Below are 20,881 nucleotides of genomic sequence, written 5' to 3'. Positions count from 1 at the left end.
TTGGATGAATTTCCTGTAAAAATTAGTAAAGCCCAGAAAACATTGTAGAGCCTTCAGGTTCTCGGGATGTTCCGAGTCAAGAACTGCACGGATATTCTCTGAATCCATCCCAAAAACCTGAAGATGACAACAAGTACCCCAAAAACTGCACCTCCTGAACAGCAAAAACATATTTTTCTAGTTTGGCATAAAGTTTGTTATCCCTTAATATCTGGAGCACCTGCTGAACATGCCCCCAATGGGTGTCAAAATTAGGTGAATAAACTTAAATATCGTCCAGATAGACCACCACAAACCTCCCCACCTAATGATGAATAATATCATTTATGAAATGCTGGTGCATTGGTCAAACTAAAAGGCATAACCAGACTCTTGAAATGACCTTCCGGGGTATTGAACGCTGTCTTCCATACGTCCCCCTGTCTGATTCTAACCCGATTGTAGGCTCCCCTTAAATCCAACTTGGAGGAAACCTTAGCTCCCACAAATTGGCTGAACAAATCAGGAATCAGAGGAAGATGATATGGATCACGGATGGTAGTTTGATTTAATTCTAGGAAATCTAAACAGGGACTTAGACCGCCATCTTTTTTCTTCACAAAGAAGAACACTGCCTCGACGGGTGAAGATGAGGGTTTTTCCGCAATGAAAACCTTCATGGCTTGTCTCTCAGGGCCAGAAAGATTATATAGTGTGGACTTTGGTAGTTACAAGCCAAGGGATACCTAAAACAATCGGAGTAGGGAGATTTCCAGAACATAGCAAGGGATGATTTTACAATGAACTGACCCCACCCTCAGTTTTACATTATGTACAATCTGAGTAAATGCTTTCTGTGCAAGTGGCGCCGAGTCAATGGCAAAGATGGGAATAGATTCCGCTAAAGCACAGCAAGCAAGACCATGAGTTTTCACAAACTCAGCTTCAGCCATGCTGACCCCGGCTCCACTGTCAACAAACACAGAAATTTGTTCGGTTTTGCTCTCTAGCACCACCTCTGCTTCAGGACAAAGCGGGAACTGCAGTTTGGCCACAAATGCACCCCTTGTTTATCCAACTCCAGACAACCGAGAGTTAATCGAGTCTCTTTGTTTAGAAATTGAAGGACAGGTCCCAACAAAGTGTCCCTTTTTCCCACAAAAAAAAACATACGCCTCTTTTCTTATGAATCTCCAGGGAGATGTATGATGTAGAGACACCCCCTAACTGCATAGGATCCTCCACCTCCCCCAGTACTGGTTCACCCTCAGACCGCTCCCTTGGCAAAGGTACACAACCCTGACAAGAATGCCTGGAAAAGAAGGTTGCACCCGTCTATCCCGAAGGAGTCTATCCAGACGTATGGCCAAAGACATGGCAGCATCCAAGGACTAAGCGGTATCCTATACAACCAAGGCATCTTTCAACCTTTCAGTAAGCCCCTCACAAAATTGACATTTGGAATCTGTTGCCTATCTATGGAATTCCGAACTGTACGTTTCCACTGACCAAATCCCCTGCTGAAGGCGACGTAGCTTAGACTCAGCCAAGGCTACTCGGTCAGGGTCATCATAGATGAGGGCAAGAGCTCCAAAAAAACTCCACAGATTGGAGACAAACCGAATCCTGTGGTAACGAAAACGCCCATGACTGAGGATCGCCCTGCTGTAGAGAGATCACAATACCAACCCGTTGCTCCTCATTACCGGAGGAGTAGGGACGAAGTTTGAAGTACAATTTGCATGCCTCCTTAAACAGAAAAAAATAGTTCCTACCTCCTGAAAACCTGTCTGGGAGGGCAACCTTGGGTTCCGACTGAACAGGTCTACCAGCAGAAACCCCTACATTGGCAGCCTGGAACCGGTGATACTGCTGCTGAACCTCACAGCGGAGGTCATTCACCTCCAGAGACAGACAGCGGAACTGCTCTGCGAGCTCTGCAGCTGATCCCATACTAAAGGGAGTAAGGAAAAAAAAAGGTGCACGCCCAAAAACACACAAAGAAAAAATAAAATGTCAATCTAGTGTCGGAAAGGGAGCCCAGACACTAGGGAAAGGGGAAGTGGTGACCTCCTAATCTGGACTAGCGTCACCCTGTCTCCCCCTAACGTCCTTATACAACCTCCGCAGCTGTCGCCGATCACGTGCCTCGCCCTACTATCCCTGGCGTAAGGCTGGGGGTGGAAGGAGATGAGCACTAGTCAACCTCCGCTAGCACTCTAAAGACAAAAGCGGAAGACAACACGGGAACAGCAACTCAGCTTTAGAAGAACTCCAACAGGGCACACGGCCTCAAGACTCCAGAGAGGACGTGATGCTGCTTCAGCCAAGTTTCAAGTAGAAATGAGTATAACCGGCGACGCCTAGACACACCAGGTATATACAGTACAGACCAAAAGTTTGGACACACCTTCTCATTTAAAGATTTTTCTATATTTTCATGACTATGAAAATTGTACATTCACACTGAAGGCATCAAAACTATGAATTAACACATGTGGAATTATATACTTAACAAAAAAGTGTGAAACAACTGAAAATATGTCTTATATTCTAGACTCTTCAAAGTAGCCACCTTTTGCTTTGATGACTGCTTTGCACACTCTTGGCATTCTCTTGATGAGCTTCAAGAGGTAGCCACCGGAAATGGTTTTCACTTCACAGGTGTGCCCTGTCAGGTTTAATAAGTGGGAATTCTTGCCTTATAAATGGGGTTGGGACCATCAGTTGTGTTGTGCAGAAGTCTGGTGGATACACAGCTGATAGTCCTACTGAATAGACTGTTAGCTGCTTTTTTCTTGCCATAATACAAATTCTAAGTAAAGAAAAACGAGTGGCCATCATTACTTTAAGAAATGAAGGTCAGTCAGTCCGAAAAATTGGGAGAACTTTGAAAGTGTCCCCAAGTGCAGTTGCAAAATCCATCAAGCGCTACAAAGAAACTGGCTCACATGAGGACCACCCCAGGAAAGGAAGACCAAGAGTCACCTCTGCTTCTGAGGATAAGTTTATCCGAGTCACCAGCCTCAGAAATCGCAGGTTAACAGCAGCTCAGATTAGAGACCAGGTCAATGCCACACAGAGTTCTAGCAGCAGACACATCTCTTCAACAACTGTTAAGAGGAGACTTTGTGCAGCAGGCCTTCATAGTAAAATAGCTGCTAGGAAACCACTGCTAAGGACAGGCAACAAGCAGAAGAGACTTGTTTGGGCTAAAGAACACAAGGAATGGACATTAGACCAGTGGAAATCTGTGCTTTGGTCTGATGAGTCCAAATTTGAGATCTTTGGTTCCAACCACCGTGTCTTTGTGCGACGCAGAAAAGGTGAACGGATGGACTCTACATGCCTGGTTCCCACCGTGAAGCATGGAGGAGGAGGTGTGATGGTGTGGGGGTGCTTTGCTGGTGACACTGTTGGGGATTTATTCAAAATTGAAGGCATACTGAACCAGCATGGCTACCACAGCATCTTGCAGCGGCATGCTATTCCATCCGGTTTGCGTTTAGTTGGACCATCATTTATTTTTCAACAGGACAATGACCCCAAACACACCTCCAGGCTGTGTAAGGGCTATTTGACCAAGGAGGAGAGTGATGGGGTGCTACGCCAGATGACCTGGCCTCCACAGTCACCAGACCTGAACCAAATCGAGATGGTTTGGGGTGAGCTGGACCACAGAGTGAAGGCAAAAGGGCCAACAAGTGCTAAGCATCTCTGGGAACTCCTTCAAGATTGTTGGAAGACCATTTCCGGTGACTACTTCTTGAAGCTCATCAAGAGAATGCCAAGAGTGTGCAAAGCAGTCATCAAAGCAAAAGGTGGCTACTTTGAAGAACCTAGAATATAAGATATATTTTCAGTTGTTTCACACTTTTTTGTTAAGTATATAATTCCACATGTGTTAATTCATAGTTTTGATGCCTTCAGTGTGAATGTACAATTTTCATAGTCATGAAAAATCTTTAAATGAGAAGGTGTGTCCAAACTTTTGGTCTGTACTGTATATACACCCAGACTAAAGGGAGGTAGTCGCTGGGTCCTAAACACAGCCTCCTATCTAGGCAACTGTCTGCATTGCCAAACATGGAGATCTCCTGCAAAACCACTACAGGGCGACTGTCAGAAGTGACACAATGTCCCTACAATAAGAAACTGTACGTTCATCTGGTACTTAAATAATGTTTTATTTCATTAGTTTTTTTTTCTATCTTTCTCAGAAAGCTAAATTACCAATATTGCTGCTATAAACATCATGGTTCCCACAGTGATTGGCATCCGGGAGTCTAGTAACCTTAATTAGTGCCACTCTACCCCATCAGTTGATCCCTACCAAATCTGTGGGCGTCCGCTGCATTCATGGAGATGCCATGAACTACCCAGTGGTCAGAATGACAGTCGGAACAGACTGTGGCGCCTAATACCACGAGGTCGGGGTGGTCAAGGACCTGATACATCCCGTCATATTGAGGCGTGATTTTACTTTGTTTTGGGACTTGGGGGGGAGGGGGGGGACCGGACTAAGTAGCGTGGGTAAAAGCCAGGTCCCTGGAGAAGAACCCCCGACGAAGTCTCAAGTGGATGAGTTCCCACTGTGCGTCCTTGCCGGCGATGGGGGCGAGACGGTAACCGAGGAGGCCGACCTCCCTGAGTTAGAGGTGTCCAGAGAGAACTTTGGGACTGCTCAAGTTTGGGACCTGACCTTAAAGGAGGTGTTTAACCAGGTTAGTGTATATAATCGGGTTGCCCAAGAGCCGGGAGCCAACACCAGGTACCCCCACTTTGCTGTGCAGGGGGAGTTGTTATATCGGGCAGCCAAACTAAGGGGTGGTGAGATAGTGGAACGGCTGTTAGTGCCGGGGCCATACAGACGGTGGGTATTAGATATGGCTCACTCACATGTTCTTGGGGGACACCTAGGGGTCGAGAAAATGCAGGAGAGGATATTAAGAAGCCTTTATTGGCCGGGGTGCTACCGATAAATTTTGAACTATTGTAGGTCCTGCCTCACCTGCCAAATAACCACTCCCTCTTCCCACTAACGTAGTCCCTTAGTTCCACTACCGGTGATAGAGATTCCCTTTGAGAGGATTGCTATGGACCTAGTAGGGCCTTAGTCAAATCAGCCCAAGACCATCAATACATTCTTGTGATTATGGACTATGCGACCCGATATCCAGAAGCTGTTCCGCTAAGAAACGAATCGAGTAAATGCATAGCCAGGGAACTTGTCCATATATTTGCCAGGACCGGTCTGCCAAAGGAAATCCTTATGGACCAAGGGACCCCGTTTATGAGCAAGGTAATGAAGGAGCTCTGCAAGGTCCTCCAGATGGCCCAGCTGCGAACCTCCGTTTACCATCCGCAGACAGACGGCTTAGTAGAGCGCTTTAACAAGACCCTGAAAGCGATGCTCAAGAAAGTTGTAGAGAAGGATGGACAGGACTGGGACTACCTGCTGCCCTTCCTGCTCTTCTCGGTAAGGGAGGTTCCACAAGCATCTAACGGGTTTTCTCCATTTGAGCTCCTGTATGGGCAACATCCGTGAGGGCTCCTGGACATCGCTAAGGAGACCTGGGAAGGTAAGGTTACGCCACACTGGAACATCATTGAACATGTCGTCCAAATGCAGGAAAGAATAGCGAAAGTGACGCCGATCGTGAAAACGCATCTCCAGGCGCAGGAAGTTCAGGCAAGGGTTTATAACCGATCGGCGAGGCTGAGGTAGTTCCAGCCCAGGGACTGTGTTGGTGCTAATCCCTACAGTCGAGAGCAAGTTCCTGGCCAAATGGAAAGGTCCATACGAGGTGGTGGAGAAAGTCAGCGAGGTTAATTATAAAGTCCACCAGCCTGGATGAAGAAAACCGCACCAAATATACCATGTGAACTTGCTCAAGCCGTGGCGGGACCGGGAAGCGGTGGAAACTCCTTGACTGGGAGCCGCTCCCAAAGGCAAGGTGGAGGAGGTCACTATAGCAGAAACTCTATTTCCGGCCCAGAAGCAACAGTGTCGAGAACTACTACATTGAAATCGGGAGTTGTTCTCAGAGTTGCCGGGGCATACTCAGGTGGTAGAGCATGACGTGCTGACAGAGCCACATGTAAGAGTGAATCTGAAGCCTTACCGGAGTCAAAGAGTGGGTGGTCGAGCCCAATCATCCTCGTGCCAAAACCCAACGGAAAGTGGAGGTTTTGTAATGACACCCCCGCCTGAACGAGGTGTCCGAGTGTGACGCGTACCCGATACCCCGCATCAACGAACTCATCGAGAGGCTTAGACCAGCAAGGTACATCGCCACTCTTTACCTGATGAAGGGCTACTGGCAGATCCCCATATCCCAGACGGCCAAGGAGAAGACGGCTTTCTCGACACTTGATGGGTGTTTTCAAAACAATCGGATGCCTTTCGGACTACAGGGGGCCCCAGCCACCTTCCAGAGGGCTATGGATTGGATCATAGCCCCACATAACAAGTATGCTGCAGCCTACTTTGACGACATTGTGGTCTTTAGCCCAGATTGGGCTAGTCATCTACCTGAACTACAGGCCGCTATGGATGATCTGAGGAAGGCAGGATTTACAATAAATCCCTGAAAATGTGCCGTTGGGAAAGAGGAGGCCAAGTACTTGGGCTATGTCGTCGGGAGAGGCAAAATAAAGCCGCAAGTCCAGAAAGTGGAGGCAATCCAGACCTGGCTGCAACCGCTCTCCAAGAACTAAGTAAGAGCGTTCCTGGGAATGGTGGGATATTACCGGCGGTTAATCCCGAATTTCACCATGATGGCTGTACCACTGACGGATCTTCTAAAAGGCACCAGATCAACCATGGTAAAGTGGACAGAGGAAACAGAGACGGCGTTTCAACAGTTGAAGCTAGCATTGTGCACTGTGTTTACTTTGCTGGAGCTGCAATGCTCTATGCCACATAATAAAGCCTGCAGAGAAAACACGGTTCCTGAGTCTACTTCCAGAAGCGGACGAGTGAGGCGCCTTACCACATCCCGTAAACATCTTTTAGCCGGGGAGGAGAAACCTACGTTCTGCAAGCTTGAGTGTCACCCCCATTACATGGTTATATCATTTCTCCTGCAAATGTGCAGTCATGTTTGTCTCTTTCTTAATGATATCTTCCTAAATGCAGTTTCCTACACTACTGAATGATTGCAATTGATGTGATGTGATTAGCAGTATCAGACTTTCTTCAAGGGGTTGTTGTTTTTTTTTCATGCATGCGATGGTTTCATTTGAGTCTCCCAGCATGTACTGGGGATTCTCAAGTGAGACATAATCAGGAGGCTGGGGCTGCATTCACTGCCGCAGCTGCTGTCACCACCCCAAGACTGATCATCATCAGGGGCTGGGCTATTTTCTTCTATACTGACCATGTTCAAGTTGTCGATATTGACACATGTTCCGTGTGCTGTCCCTGCTCGCCACTGTGTTACTTCTATTGTGCAGGGCCAGCATACTGAATATGCTTGACTGATATAGCCCAGCCCCTGAACAATGACTATCTGTTTTGGAGTGGGGGCAGCAGCTGTGGTAGTGACTACTGCATCAGCCCCCTGATGACTGGGAGACTCAAAAGAAATATCATCGGATGTAAGAAAAAACGCACACAGATATGAAGTTCTAATAGAGAGAGAACAATAAGGTTTTGTGAATTGATGTATATTAGAAAAGTGTTAAACTCACAGAAATGCACATAAATTTACTTTATTAATTTTATGTTAAAAACTAATAGAAAAAAACTCCCAAAATAGCCGCTATAGTGTGCACTCTTAAATTGGGGTAATGAAACAGAGTGGGGGAAGGTGTGGGGAATACTGACCCTACGTTAGCCGCTACTATGGTCCCTACCTATTTGCGGAGGTTGGCACTCTCTTAAAACGCCTGTGGCGCCCCCCGCACCTCGTTGGCTCTCCCCAACTCACCCTATTAAGCCTTAGTCAAGGCAATAGGATAGGATACCAGGTGACCAACCCTCAATACCTCGACACAACATACAAAAGTACTACGCCTAACACACCACTGCAACGCTGTGTAAGCAAGAAGTCAAAATATAGTGGTTGTGCAAAAACATCCTGCTGGTCGCTCTCTTAGTGAACTGATTCTGATCAAATTAGATTATCATTATCATACAGATTCAACTCAATACAGTCATATATGTATAAGCAACCAAATATTGGTGCTATCACATCATATTTGTTGCTGAGAGGATCGTTTTGGAAAGCTAGCATAGTTTATAGCTGGACATAATAATAGAAGATGGTCCAGGGCAAGAACAAAAAATAACATATTTCAAAGCCTTATTAGATTAATAGACCATAATAAAAAAATTGATGCCATGAGGCCCAAAGACATCAGAGATTCTAATATATTACATGTGTCTAATAGGCTAGAGAACTAGAACCCTAGTTCCCCTTTTCACGCTTTGTTTCATAACCCCAATTTGAAGGTGCACACTATATTGGGTTTTTTGGGAGTTTTTTCTAACATAGTATTAATAAAGTAGTTTCATGTGTATTTTCTGTGGGTTAAATATTTTTCCTATACACTACATTTATCTATTGATCTGTGAATTTGTTTAGAATACATAACATAGTAACATAGTTTTTAGGGTTGAAGGAAGACTAAGTCCATCTAGTTCAACCCAAAGCCTAACATGTTGATCCAAAGGAAGGCAAAAAAAAAACCATGTGGCAAACACTAAGCTCCACATTGGGGAAAAAATTCCTTCCCGACTCCATACGACAATCAGACTAGTTCCCTGGATCAACGCCCTATCAAGGAATCTAGTATATATAACCTGTAATATTATACTGTTCAAGAAAGGCATCCATGCCCTTCTTAAATTTTAATAGTGAATCCCTCATTACACCATCATGCGGCAGAGAGCTCCATAGTCTCACTGCTCTTACAGTAAAGAATCCCCGTCTGTGATTATGATTAAACCTTCTTTCCTCCAGACGTAGAAGATGCCCCCTTGTCCCCGTCTCAGGCCTCAGAGTAAAAAGATCAGTAGAAAGGTCTTTGTACTGTCCCATCATATACTTGTACATAGTAATAAGATCACCCCTAAGCCTTCTTTTTTCCACAGTAAATAAGCGCAAGTGTAATAACCTGTCTTGGTATTGCAGACCTCCCAGTCCTCTAATAACCTTGGTCGCTCTTCTCTGCACCCGCTCTAGTTCAGCTATGTCTTATACACCGGAGACCAGAACTGTACACAGTATTCTAAGTGTGGTCGCACTAATGACTTGTATAGAGGTAAAATTATGTTCTCCTCATGAGTATCTATGCCTCTTTTAATGCATCCCATTATTTTATTTGCCTTTGCAGCAGCTGCCTGACACTGGCCTCCAAACGTGAGCTTGTCGTCCACCAATACACCCAGGTCTTTTTCAGTGACAGTTTTGTCCAGTGTTTTACAATTAAGCATATAATTATACGTTTTATTTCCTCTGCCCAAGTGCATTACCTTACATTTACCCCCATTAAAGCTCATTTGCCATTTATCAGCCCAAGCTTCTACAACCCTTGGTAAAAATTATGGAATCACCGGGCTCGGAGGATGTTCATTCAGTTGTTTAATGTTGTTGGAAAAAAAGCAGATCACAGACATTGCACAAAACTAATTCAAATGGCAACTTTATGGCTTTAAGAAACACTAAAAGAAATCAAGATAAAAAATGTGCTACTCAGTAAGGGTAATTTTTTTCAGACCAAGCAGAGGGAAAAGATTATGGAATCACTCAATTCTGAGGAAAAAATTATGGAATCATTAAAAACAAACACACAAAAGAACACTCCAATACATCACTAGTATTTTGTTGCACCACCTCTGGCTTTAATAACAGCTTGCAGTCTCTGAGGCATGGACTTAATGAGTGACAAATAGTACTCTTCATCAATCTGGCTCCAACTTTCAATGATTGCTGCTGCCAGATCAGCTTTGCAGGTTGGAGCCTTGTCATGGACCATTTTCTTCAACTTCCACCAAAGATTTTCAATTTGATTGAGATCCGTGCTATTTGCAGGCCATGACATTGACCTTATGTGTCTTCTTTCAAGGAATGTTTTCACAGTTTTCACTCTATGGCAGGATGCATTATCAGCTTCAAAAATGATGTCATCACCCCCAAACATCCTTTTAATTGATGGGATAAGAAAACTGTCCAAAATATCAATGTAAATTTGGGCATTTATTGCAGATGTAATGACAGCCATCTCCCCAGTGCCCTTACCTGAAATGCAGCCCCATGTCATCAATGACTGTGGAAATTTGCATGTTCTCTTCTTGCAGTCATCTTTGTAAATCTTATTAGAATAGCACCAAACAAAAGTTCCAGCATCATCACCTTGCCCAATGCAGATTCGCGATTCATCACTGAATACGACTTTCATCCAGTCATCCACAGTTCACGATTGCTTTTCCTTAGTCCATTGTAACTTTGTTTTTTTCTGTTTAGGTGTTAATGATGGCTTTTGTTTAGCTTTTCTGGATGTAAATCCCATTTCCTTTAGGCAGTTTCTTACAGTTCTGTCACAGACATTGACTCCAGCTTCCTCCCATTCGTTCCTCATTTGTTTTATTGTGCATTTCCTTGACGCTTTGATGTCTTCCTTGGTCTACCAGTATGTTTGCCTATAACAACCTTCCTATGTTGTTTGTATTTGGTCCAGATTTTAAGACACAGCTGACTGTGAACAACCAACATCTTCTGCAACATTGCGTGATGATTTACCTTCTTTTAAGAGTTTGATAATCCTCTCCTTTGTTTCAATTGACATCTCTCATGTAGGAGCCATGATTCATGTCAGTCCACTTGGTGCAACAGCTCTCCAAGGTGTCATCACTCCTTTTTAGATGCAGACTAACGAGCAGATCTAATTTGATGCAGGTGTTAGTTTTGGAAATAAAAATTTACAGGGTGATTCCATAATTTTTTCCCTCTGCTTGTTCTGAAAAAAATTACCCTTACTGAGTACCACATTTTTTATCTTGATACCTTTTAGTGTTTCTTAAAGCCATAAAGTTGCCATTTGAAATGACTTTAGTTTTGTGCCATGTCTGTAATCTGCTTTCTTCAACAACATTAAACAACTGAATGAACATCCTCCAAGCCCAGTGATTCCATAATTTTTGCCAGGGGTTGTAGTTTACATAGATCCTCCTGTAATATAAAATTGTCCTCCTCTGTATTGATTACCCTGCAGAATTTAGTGTCATCTGCAAATATTGAAATACTACTCTGTATGCCCCCTACAAGGTCATTAATAAATATGTTATAAAGAAGCGGGCCCTATACTGACCCCTGTGGTACACCACTGTTAACTGAGACCCAGTCTGAGTGTGTTCCATTAATAACCACCCTTTGTTTCCTATCACTGAGCCAGTTATTAACCCACTTACATATATTTTCCCCTATCCCCATTGTTCTCATTTTATGTATCAACCTTTTGTGTGGAACCGCATCAAAAACTTTTGAAAAGACCATATACACAACATCCACTGCATTTCCTTGGTCCAGTCCAGAACTTACCTCTTCATAAAAGTTGATCAGATTAGTTTGACAGGAACGGTCCCTCGTAAACCCATGTTGATATTGGGTCATGAGGTTATTCTTCTTCAGATACTCTAGTATAGCATCTCTTAGGAAACCCTCCAGGATTTTACCCACAGTAGAGGTTAAGCTTACTGGCCTATAATTTCCAAGTTCATTTTTTGTCCCCTTTTTGAATATTGGCACCACATTTGCTATACGCCAGTCCTGTGGTGCAGACTCTGTTATTATGGAATCTTTAAAGATTAAAAATAATGGTCTATCTATGACTTTACTTAATTCCTGCAGTACTCGCGGGTGTATCCCATCCGGGCCCGGGGATTTGTCAACTTTAGTGATTTTTAGACGCCGCCATACTTCCTGCTGGGTTAAGCAAGTGACATTTAATGGAGAATTTTTGTTACCACTGATCATGTTTTCTGTCATGCGATTTTCTTGTGTAAATACTGTTGAAAAAAAAACATTTAGCATATTGGCTTTTTCCTCATCCACATCCACCATTTCACCCAGACTATTTTTAAGGGGGCCAACACTATCATTTTTTAGTTTTTTACTATTTATGTAGTTAAAGAATATTTTGGGATTATTTTATTATTTTTACTTTTTCTGGCAATGAGTCTCTCTGTCTCAGTCTTTGCTGCCTTGATTTGTTTTTTACAGAATTTATTTAATTTTCTGTATTTATTTAATGCCTCACCACTACCTACTTGCTTTAGTTCTCTAAATGCTTTCTTTTTGTCACTTATTGCGCTCCTTACAGCTCTTTTTAGCCTTAGTGGTTTCCTCCTTTTTCTAGCATGCATATTCCTGTAGGGTATATATTGTGCACAGGTCCTATTCAGGATGCTAATAAATGTCTCCCATTTGCTTTGTATAGTTTTATGTCTCAGGATATCGTCCCAGTTTATTGCACTAAGATCATCTCTCAACCATTGGAAATTTGCCTTCCTGAAGTTTAGTGTCCTTGTAACCCCTCTACTACACATCTTTATTAAAGGATACATAAAAACTTATTATTTTGTGATCACTATTACCCAAATGACCCCCAACTCTTATATTTGATATGCGGTCTGGCCTGTTGGTTAATATTAGGTCTAGTGCCCCCATTCCTATTAGGTCCTGAACAAGTTGTGAAAGGTGATTGTCTCTCATAGTTGTCAAAAGCCTATTACCTTTGCTAGAACTACAGGTTTCTGTTCCCCAATGTATTTCAGGGTAGTTGAAGTCCCTCATAATAATGACTTCTCCTTGAGTCGCTGCTTCATCTATTTGCTTTATGAGGATATTCTCCGCTGCTTCCATTATTTTTGGAGACTTATAACAAACCCCTATCAGTAATTTATTATTTTTTCTTCCCCTTATCTCCACCCACAGGGACTATACATTTTCTTTAGATTCACATATATCCTCACGCAAGATGGGTTTAAAGGATGATTTTACATATAGACACATACCCCTCCCTCGCTTGTTTGTACGGTGATTTCTGAACAGACTATAGCCCTGTAAATTAACTGCCCAGTTATGGCTCTCGTCCAGCCATGTCTCAGATATCCCCAGCATGTCAGAATTATTTTCCAACAAAATTAATTCTAATTTCTCCATTTTGTTGGTGAGGCTTCTGGCATTAGTGTACATGCATTTTATGTATCTCTCTGTACCTCTATTCCTTCTTACTGTATTGACTTTTCTAACCCCACCCCCAATTTCTTTATTTGTGCCCAGGTCACTATCTGCACTATCTTCCCCACCTATAAAATGAATACCCCCCCCCCCATCCCTAGTTTAAACACTCCTCCAACCTTCTAGCCATTTTCTCCCCCAGCACAGCTGCATCCTCCCTGTTGAGGTGCAGCCCGTCCCTAGCAAAGAACCTGTAGCCAACTGAGAAGGCCCAGTTCTCCAGGATCACAAACCCCTCCTTTCTACACCAATTCCTGAGCCACTTATTTATCTCCCTAATCTCCCTTTGCCTCTCTGGCGTGGCACGTGGTTTAGGCAGTATTTCAGAGAATACCTCCTTGGAGGTCCTTGCTTTAAGCTTGCAGCCTAAGTCCCTGAAATCATCTTTAAGGACCTTCCACAAACCTCTAACTTTGTCATTTGTGCCAATGTGCACCATGACCACTGGGTCTTCACCAGCCCCTCCCACTAATCTGTCAACCCAATCAGCGATGTGCCGGACTCGAGCGCCAGGTAGGCAGCACACTGTTCGACGATCCCTGTCTTTGTGACAGATTGCCATATCTGTTCACCTAATAATTGAGTCCCCCACTACCAGCACCTGCCTGGCCTGCCCTGCTCTCCTATTCCCCCCTCCTTACTGGAGCTGACGCTCCTCCGGCTTTCAGAGGACATGCATTGCTGCAGCAGTGCTGCCCCTGTGCTGATAACCCCCTCATCTGCCAACTTTGCAAACTAATTGGGGTGTGCCAGATAAGGATGAACGCCATGTGCGTTTTTTGTAGCGTTTTTGCGGCTGCGAAAACGCTTGTAAAGCAGTCTGCCATGCAAAGTAATGTGAATTTGGATGTGCTGTGCACATGATGCACTAATTTGCGCTCCGAATTCGCATTGCGTTGCAAAATGCAGCATGACCATTTCTACCGCGATTACGCTGCAAATTCGCGGCCATTGAGGAACATTGAAATGCAGCAAACCCGCAGGTTTATGTGGATTTGCTGCTTTTCAATAAATTCAATGGCCGCGAATTTGCTGTGTAATCGCGGTGCGTGTGGTAACCGGGATGAAGAGGAGACTACAACTCCTCTTCATCCCGGCTACCACGCGGTGAAAAAAAGAAATAAAAAAGTTAAAAATAAACAAAACTGTATATTCACCTCTCCGGCGGCCCCCGGTCTGCTCCCGGCCACGTCCTCTCTCCTTGGCGTCCTGCGGTGTACTGTCAGAACCTTTGATGACGTCATTTAGTCACCTGATGGTCACGCGACCGCTGATGTCGGCGGTCAGGTGATGGTCGCGTGACCATCAGCTGACTAAATGACGTCACCGCAGGTCCTAACAGTACACTGCGGGACGCCGAAGAGAGAGGACGCGGCCGGGAGCAGACTGGAGGAGACCGTAGAGGTGAGTATACAGGGTTTTTTTTATTTTGAACATTTTAATTCTCTTTTTTTTGCTATAGATGCAGCATTTAAAGCATCAGTTGTTCATACATTATAAATCCATGCCGGTTGCATGGATTTATATTGTGTGACCAACTTGTCAAGCACTTTTCCAAGTGATGCTCAAAATCGCTTGGAAAACTGCTTGAAAAAACGCATGCGAAAACTCATGTAAAAACGTTGAAAAAACGCTTCTCTCTGGCAGAAAAAATGCATGTAAATCTGCATGTGTTTTTTTCTGCCAGAGAGAGGCAAAAACGCTCTGCATCAAATCTGCTACGTGGGCACATAGCCTTAGCTCCTGGGCACTCTTCCCTCTACCCACCATTCTAACTGTCACCCAGCTAGCTGCCTCACTGTCCCTACTACCACCATCCCCCACATCTACCCCAGTGAGCTGCTGCTCAGTGAGCAGCAGACTCCTTTCCATGTTGTCAATGGATCTCCGTGTTGCCAGCTGCTCATTTAGATCCAGTACCTGGGCTTCCAAACGCACAACGTGCACACATCTCGCACAGCCACGACCGTCTGTTAAAGGATTGCATACATGTGGCAAGATGTACAGTGGATAGTGTTGTCCATAAAGGAGCTCGTTTCCTAATGGGGATTGTACTAGACAGAAATGTTAAGTAAAAAGAAATGTAAAGAATTAATAAAATACCGACAGCAATTTAGTCCAAATTCCTCCCTTCCAATCTCCCTGAATCCAAAGTCACTGAAAAACAAGTCACACACTTACTTCCTTTTGCACTTATGCTCCAGTCACACTCAGCTCGTTCACACTCACTAAGGAAGAAGATTTAAAGAGTTTTTTTGCTTTTTTTTTCCCCTTTAGCAGCAATCCAACCTACAGCTCAATGCACTACCAAAGGACTGGAAGCCCCAACTGCTGCCCCTTATAAACCCTTAATTATGACCCCTCACCCTTAATTAACCCCTTGTGAGTATAGCTACACCTCAGGATTTAAGTGCAATGTAGTTAACCCTTAAACACACAGATAGTAAAATAAGAGACTGTAAAACTGCAGAGAGAAAATAGGTTTAAAAAGCCCAATAAAATTAAACAGGTAGAATTCTTATCAGGACCAGCTGACAGGGATAAATGGCTGACGCACGGAGTTCATTTCCGGGTTTAGAACAGGAATCAGGTGCGGCCAAGACCCCAGGTCTCTTCTCTTTGTTCCAGGAATTAACAACCTCCAATCGGGACAGCATAAAGTTTTGATGGGAGATACAATCTCTGGAAAATTACATTAAAGCGCACCTGTCAGCAGGATTGTGCTCAGTAAACTACATACACTGTCAGGTGGGCGACATTACCTGATTAAAATTATACCTATTATAAAATTGTTTGTGAGTGAATCAATTAAGCAAGTGTACAAGTGTAGACAGTTTGCTAACTGCCGCACCACTGGGGTGATATACCTATTCAAATGTTCCTGCTCTCTGGACTACTTGGGTAAAGCTAAACATGAGTTTAGGAGGAGGGTGGGTAACAACTTAAGTGAATGCACAAGACACTCCGATCTCTAGACACGTGAGGTAACAGCATAGGGGGAGTCTCGACTGTTTTGAATTTAATGTGATAGAGGTGGTCACACCATCAGGAGGGGGAGTAATTGGGATCAAAGGACCCTTAAAAAGGAGGCCCTGTGGATATACAGCATGAACAGTGTTAAACCATGTGGTCTAAATGACCAATTACAATATGGCTGTTTCCTGTCAACTGTTTTTAACTGTGGATGCATTTCGGTGCTGTCAGCTATACACTATGTCACTGGTTTGTATTGAATAGGTTGTTGCCTTATTGCATACTAACCCGGATGGGTGATGGCTGATAACCTATATGCCCTTGCATCCATGGCATACTGAGTATGAGGGTTGAGGAATACATATTCCCATACTACTTTCCCTTTATTTATGGATTTATGAAATTGCATTCGGCTTTGTGTGATGGCTTATTAAGTCCATTATCTCTAATGACTCCCTTCCGTTCCTGAGGTTGTCTAGATCTTGTCCCCTGAGTGGTTTGAAAGGTATTGTTATCCTAATGCCCGTTAATTCTGTCCCCCATAGACCATCCCCATGGATAATCTGCCGCTGGTGCAGCTGACCACATTCTTACACAGACAGGAGTGATGGATGGTTGGCTCTGACACAAGCATGGGGCATGTACAACTGCGGACTGACACGTCACGGTGTCTTGGTTTGTCCCCGCCTACCTGTGTCTGAGGGAAACATCCCGACACGACTGGGCGGTCTCAGTTTCTTGTTGAGACACTCCCTGTGCTGAGCCCGTCATCTGACATGTGCTCCTGCTTGGCCAATCATGAATGAGAAGCCTTTGTTTCTCCAGCCTCAGTTTGTAGTGAGCACATGTGACCTGGACTGAGCCCATCATCTGACATGTGCTCCTGCTTGGCCAATCATGAGTGGGAAGCCTTTGTTTCTCAAACCTCGGTTTGGAGTGAGCACATGTGACCTGGGACTGGGCGTGTCATCTGACATGTGTCAGCTTTTGACCAATGAACACTGGGAAGCAGTCTTCCACGGATGAGGACATGTGATTTTTTTCACTCCTATCACCGCCTGCTTAAGGATAGTGGTGAGTCAGTTTTATGACATGCTATGGAGTGGGAGACGACATTGTATATTCCCATTTGGCGCCATCTCCAACCTGATTTTTGACTGAGGGGATGCACGAGGCACTTTACTGTTGATACCATCAGGCCCCTGCTGAGGAGCATGCACGAGGCACTTTATTAAGAAGGCCATTACAATCCTTACAAGCTAAGTGTTCACTTTCACTATACATCTTTGTCTTTTGAGAACTTACATGACATGTGACTCGTGATGAGCCGATTCATTGGAGAAACGCGTCGAGTGATACCTACATGTACTATTTTTGAGGTTAAGAGTGACACACACACGTGCCGTTTTAGGTGCATTACTACACATAGCGACACATAAGTGTACTTGCTTATATAAAGTACTTACCAGACAGTGTGCGATGTAACTAAATACTTTTACCCTATTATTGGATTCTAGTTCTCTAGCCTATTAGACACATGTTATATATTAGAATCTCTGATGTCTTTGGGCATCATGACATAAATTTTTTGCTTATTGTCTATTAATCTAATAAGGCTCTGAAATATGGTATTTTTTGTTCCTGTTCTGGACAGCTATAAACTATACTAGCTTTCCGAAATGATCCTCTGAGCAACAAATATGATGTGATTCTACCAGTATTTGGTTGCTTATACATATACGACTGTATTGAGTTGAATCTGTATGATAATGATAATCTAATTTGATCAGAATCAGTTCACTAAGAGAGCGACCAGCAGGATGTGTTTGCACAACTAACCACTATATTTTGACTTCTTGCTTACACAGAGTTGCAGTGGTGTGTTATGCGTAGTACTTTTGTATGTTGAGTCCAGGTATTGAGGGTTGGTCACCTGGTATCCTATATCCCCTATTGCCTTGACTTGGGCTTAATAGGGTGAGTTGGGGAGAGCCAACGAGGAGCGGGGGGCGCCACAGGCGTTTCAAGAGGGTGCCAACCTTCGCAAATAGGTAGGTGCTAATGTAGGGTCAGCATCCCCCTCCCCCTCCACTCTGTTTCATTACCCCAGTTTGAGGGTACATACTACATTGGCTATTTTGCGAGTTTTTTTCTATTAGTTTTTAACATAATATTAATAATGTAGTTTTATGTGTATTTTCTGTGAGTTTAATATTTTTCTTATAGACTACATTTGTCTGCTGATGATCTGTTAATTTATATTAGAAAAGTGCTTAGTTTTTTTTACAGTGAATAGATAATCATATTAAATTCAGTTTGGTTTCAGACAACCCCTTTAAACCATTAATAATCTCTGTGGATAGGATGTACTTGACTTTTTCTTTGACTTTCCATGAATAGATGCTGTCCATACCCTGCCACCTTTTTGTTCACATTTCATTTGGATGTTGTGGCTGGTGGCCGCCTCCGCAGGTCAGACTGGGATCAAGGAAGAGCTGACAACCCATCAGACATTCATTGAATACCCCGGGGGATTGGGAATAACTCCAGAACTGTAAAGTTCTATATTATATAGAGTCATTACAGACAGAGTGATCTATTTCAAGTGTTTATTTCTGTTAATGTTGATGATTATGGCTTACAGCCAATGAAAACACAAAAGTCATTATCTCAGTAAATTAGAATACTTTATAACCGCTTGAAAAATGTTTTTACCCCCTTTATGACGTGGTGAGTATTAGTACGCATCACGTCGGTACCCACGTTCAGCGCGGGCTCTGATGCTGCGCCTGTGCTGATCCGGGCGCATGTCAGCTGATTTATACATGGATCATATCGTAAGGTAAAAAAATATGCAAAGGTCATAAAGCCCCCAAAGGTATGCTTTCCACTTGGATCTAATAATAACCAACTAACCTTCAGACAAAACCCATGCCCCAATAAGGATCAGCTAAGGCAAATATGCCCCCAGGGGGCCAATAACAATGCGTATGAATGAAAAAGAAAATCTTAGAACCCAGGCAATGTCAATATTCATGCCAGAGAACCCCAGCACATATAGATAGATAGATAGATAGATATCTACACACATACATACAGGGTACGTAAACTATTCAGACCCCTTTAGATTTTTCACTCTGTTTCATTGTAGCCATTTGGTAAATTCTAAAAAGTTCATTTTTTTCTCATTAATGTACACTCTGCACCCCATCTTGACTGAAAAATAAAAAACAGAAATTTAGACATTTTTGAAAATTTATTAAAAAAGAAAAACTGAAATATCACATGGTCATAAGTATTCAGACCCTTTTCTCAGACACAGTATATATTGTATTATATTAGACTGGCATCTTGGTTAGTTGGTGAACATATATATATATATATATATATATATATATATATATATATATATAGATATATATATATATATATATATATATATATATATATAGGATTTGCATCTTATTATACCTGAATTTCGTAATGTCACTTAATTATATTATCATTTTATTCTATTATTGCACTTTATTTATGTATACATTAGTACTAATGATTTATTTTATTCTTTTGCGCAGTCACTTTATATTATTCTATAGCTTGCTTTTATATATGTACAACTGCATATTTGGCATTGCTGATCATTTTTTAGTATAGATCCTATAGAAAGTATAGTTATATATCCTAATCAATATATAATGGGATAGAAGGTATATGATCTAAATGTTCCAATGCTGTTTGATCCTTTGATTTATTATAGCACGTGCTGTATCACTTTATTCACACTTTAACTGTCATCTGTGGCTGTGGAGGTGCAGAGATGGCTTGGCCTGATTCTTCTCTCAGAACAGTGGGAGTGATTCCGGGTCACTTATTGTATCGCTGCAATACCCTGGCATCACTTACTCTGCTTTGGTAAATAATTTACTTGATGTATTATGCACTGTGACAGAGTCACTGGTGTTATATATTAGGGGAGGTATGTGTCACTCAGGTTGCTCTCCTGTGTGAACTGACACCTACTAAATTTCTGCCAGCATGTTATATGCTGGGGATTAACTTTCTTAAAGGGTGTGGTTTATGGGAATGGCAAAGAGGGTGGGAGGCCATTCCCCCTACCTCCCCCAGGGTGTGTCTGAGCAGGGTTAAATGCTCAATCAGTTTTTTTTTTTTTGTCTGGAGAGTGAAGTCTCCAGGCTGTGTTGGGCTGAAGCCAGAGAGCAACACCGGAGGACTGGTATTGCTGCGACTTCACTGTGCTACCTGCAGCGGGCAAAGCCTCGCTGGCTAAAGGACTCTGTTATACTTTATGTTTCGTTTTCTCGTTAACCCCGAGACGGACTGTTTATTTTTTTGGGATGCTGCTGGAGTTTATGCCGCACAAATAAAGCCGCGGGAATATTACCCAAACCGTGTGTCCTGTGTCTGCCTCTGGAGAGCCTAGCAAGTCGCTTTACCACAGCACATACAGTATATCATTCCTATGCTTTAATGGTTGTTCATTGTATAATCCGGTTGGGAGATTATGTATGTAATTAAGCATCCTATATGATTCTGTTACTACTGCCACCATATATCTACAATTGGATATAGGATTTTTTGATCATTGTAGTGTCATATTACTTTTATATTTGTGTTTTTTTTTCACACCTTTCTATCTATGATTATTGGTATTATGGTGTGTA

At 43.0% G+C, this 20,881-nt stretch overlaps 1 protein-coding gene across 4 annotated transcripts in view; it reads left to right on the top strand.

Annotated features, from left to right (window-relative positions):
• CEP170 (centrosomal protein 170) overlaps positions 1 to 20,881 on the top strand; it is a 306,205-nt gene that overhangs the window by 269,649 nt on the left and 15,675 nt on the right. The gene's annotated exons all lie outside the window — the stretch shown is intronic.

The sequence above is a fragment of the Phyllobates terribilis genome, unplaced genomic scaffold (assembly GCF_046119375.1).
Source record: "Phyllobates terribilis strain yellow unplaced genomic scaffold, ASM4611937v1 Scaffold_3__8_contigs__length_932513732, whole genome shotgun sequence".
In the NCBI taxonomy this organism is placed as follows: Eukaryota; Metazoa; Chordata; class Amphibia; order Anura; family Dendrobatidae; genus Phyllobates; species Phyllobates terribilis.
Note: the sequence above shows the minus strand (reverse complement) of the source record. Positions and strands in the feature narration are given on the sequence as shown.